Here is a 3,710-nt window from a genome sequence, read left to right on the forward strand (position 1 = left end):
AGAGAGAGAGAGAGAGAGAGAGAGAGAGAGAGAGAGAGAGAGAGAGAGAGAGAGAGAGAGAGGGGCAGGCTTAAGCGATTATCTCTTATATGTTTGGGGAGTTTTCCATGCAAGTCTTAGACAGGTCTAAAGTTCATGGTGGGGAAATTGTGTTTAAAGAGGAAAACTGCACAAAGCCAGAAGACAGGGAGATCTTATTAATTGATGAGACCCTATTTTGTGCTACCCAGCAAAGTGGAGACTCTTGAAAGGATTTGAAACAACTAACAAAAATGCAGTCAAAAATGAAACTGTGTGTAAACAATGAAAAGAAAGGAAATCCCCCCAAGATCTTTTTAAAATTATGTTGCCTTCTTTAGCACTGAAATTTTTGCTAGAGCTGATCATCAACCACCGCATGCATTCAATTCGCTGAACAAACCAACTTCTATGTTTCGTTCAAGTTATCTCCTAAAGTATTTCCCCCAAATCAACCAATATGGCAAGATGGAAATGTGAAAGCCAGCCTGTGATGGGAGGGTAGGGTCTACATTTATCCAGGTTTACTCTTATTTATAGGAAAAGAAAAACAAATGCTTTCAGATATTTTTCTTGTAATGGTTTTGTTCTCTCTTTGGCTGCTTTCTTTAAAAAATAAAAACACAGAGTAACTCTTTCAGGGATCAAATGATGTCTGAGTGTATTTAAGACAGTTGGCTACTGCATTTGGTTAGACATTCCAGAAACAGTAAAACACAAATTGAGTGTGTAACAAGACATTAAAGGGAAGTCAGAAGGGGCTGGAGAGATGGCTCAATAGTTAAGAGTGTTGGCTGTTCTTCCAGAGGACCAGGGTTTCATGTCCAGGAGCCACATTCACAGCTCCAGCTCCAAGGGATCCAATACCCTCTTCTGGGTATCAGATACACAGGCACCTGCATTCATACTAACACACATACATTCACACACAAAAATAAATGCATACATAATGACAAGAGGAAGTAAAGAAACTTAAGGAGAAATAATAACATTTAAATGAGTTATAATTGCTTAAGTTTCTTTCTCTTTCTTTCTTTCTTTCTTTCCTTTATTTTAAAGGAGGGAGAGTTATTGCTATAGTCAAAAAAGAAAAAAAAAACCCTATAATCAGATTGATGTTTAAACTTAATGAAACCTGTAAAGTGTTTTTAAAAGGAAAGGACTAGCTCCGATTTCAGGAGTCTGACTTATGGCCTGAGGCTGTAAAGGATAGAGTTGGGGGTGGGCGGCTCTCCCTCTACAGTGGGAGGAGAAAGATTCAAACAGGGTTGCTTGGGATTAGGCACAGAAACTAATGGCTTTCCTAATTATTCCAAGGGGTCCTGTGATTGGGCTTGAGGCCAAGACACTTTGGCCAGCAAAGCCTCTCAATTAAGTACAGTCTGCACTCCAAGTTCCTCAGTTAAGAGCACGTGAAAGGGCTTCTTTTGACTTTTGATCAAATCCATTTAAAATCTTTGCCTTGGGACCCTAAATAAACCTGGAGTGCCGCATACCTGGGCAGTCAGTCCTTTTATTAGGTTTTCGTTCTTAGCACAGAGCGTCTGGTCAGTAGGGTCACCGTGCTCTCACGTAAATGTGTTCATAATACAACATTGCTGTGGAACAGGGCAGTAGCCAGGCATCTGTCTGCACTCATCTCAGCTCTTGGAGGCAAGAGACCTGCCTAACACCCCTCCCTCTGTGGGTACGGAGCTGGAACAACACACCGAACTGAAAAACAAAACCAGAAATCAAAACCCCAACCAAAAGAAAAAAAAAAAAACCACCACCAAAAAACAAAAAAACACAAAACAAAACAAACAAAAAAACCCCTTAAAACAACAGAGTTCTTGAACTAGCACAAAACACACCAACTAAACAGATTGTGTTAAGTTTCCTAGACTCTTTGCTATCCCACTTTCTCAGTTACCCATGGTGAGGACTGCTATGTTTGTACTCTGAGGCTAACAGAAGTTTTTCACCCTGGGAAGCTCAGGATTGTGGCAGTGTGCCTACCTTGGGGCTGTCCTTTAATCCCTCCTGCTTTGAAATGTTCATTTGCAACCAAGAAGGCAGGTCCCCTGCTTGGATCTGGTCACAGGGCTGTAAAACAGGCTCTCACTTCAGTTCATTTCGTGTTCGCTTCAAGTTTAAGAAAAAGGAGGGTTGGCTAACATTTTGTACTGGGGACATAGTTTTCAGGTTTCATCAGTGTCTTCTCTAGTGATTTTAAATGATAACACAGCATACCCATGATCCAGTAGAAGGACTTAGGTGAAGAGTTTCCTCTAAGAGCAATATTCCCCTATTTCAAATTGGAGGAGTTAGATTCAGTAAATGAAATAACTGAGCTCCAAAGCAAGAACCAGGGCAGTCTGGCACATGCTCACAGCCTTAGGCTGCTCTATGTGGTCCTACTTGGAGCAAAGAAGTGAAAAGGGGGTGGGGGAGACAGACTAATGCTACTGTTATTCTGATGAAGAGTTCTGAGATTTGGCAATGATCGAGCTCTTGATGCTCAGCCATGAAGATTTAGAAAACTGGTCAAAACATGTTTCTCCAAGTTGAAACAGTATTTTCGAAGGAACATCTGAAAGAGCAAAAACCTGTGAGGTGCAAAGAGGTGTATTTCTGGTTGTTGGAATTCTTGATGACAACAGAGATGATGTTAGGATGCCTTGTGTAGAGAATGTGTGTATAGTCCTTTGGTCCTTATTTTTAATGCCTACTTCCTACTCTAGGGTTTTTTTGTATTTTTGTTTGTTTGGTTTTGCTTTATTTTCATTTTCTTTTTCTTTTTCTTTTTCTTTTTTTTTTTTTTTTTAAATTTTAGGACAACGTTGCTAAGTACTAGGAGGCTAGCTCCGATCTATTTATGGCCACTCATGTGACATTTACAAAAGTCATGAATTCAAAAAGAACTGAAGATTCACCTGTGCAGAAGCAATACATGTTTGCTTTTGTTTTTAAACCCTGTCTTAATTGGAAAAGCTCAACCCACTCCCGTCATCACCCAGTCAGTTTCTTAACTTGACCCTTCCGCAGCACTCCTCCCTTTGAGCGCCCCCTGGAGGTCAGCATCTTCTATTAACAGGGCCTCCTTGTCAATCACTGTCTCCTGGGAGATGAGACCTGTGGCAGCAGCAGAAGGAATCGCTCAGATACTCTTACTGCTAAGAACATAGCAGTGGAACATAAGAGCAGTATTATGGAGATTTCCCCCTGATGTCTTGTTCGATGAGGAAGCACTCAGAGCATCCTCTGTATGCAGAAATTGATAGGCATTCCAGAAAGTTCAGAAACTGGGGGAACTAATGGCATATATAAGCAACCATTCTTCCTGCCTTCCTGACACTTAAAATCTCTTTTACTATCTTTCCTGCTTTGATCTTTTTAAAAGAAATTGTGACAGCAGGATTCACTTCAAATCTGTTCCTTTCTCACTTTATGCTTCATTATTATACGTGCCCTTTCTTTCTTTTTTTTTTTTTTTTTTTTTTTTTTTTTTTTTTTTTTTTTTGCTTTCAATTATAGTGGACTTTTCTGAATATTTCCACCCCAGGATCTCTCTACCTCTAGACTGACTTCTCCGGACTGACAAACCCTTGATTTGAATTTTTCTATTGGAATTTTCAACAAGGATGTTTCAAAGTCATTTCCAATCCAATCCAAGCAAACAACATTCAAAAGCTCCCATGATTTTGTGCCGA

Source organism: Rattus norvegicus, chromosome 20, assembly GCF_021556685.1.
Source record: "Rattus norvegicus strain SHRSP/BbbUtx chromosome 20, alternate assembly SHRSP_T2T, whole genome shotgun sequence".
Taxonomy (NCBI): domain Eukaryota; kingdom Metazoa; phylum Chordata; class Mammalia; order Rodentia; family Muridae; genus Rattus; species Rattus norvegicus.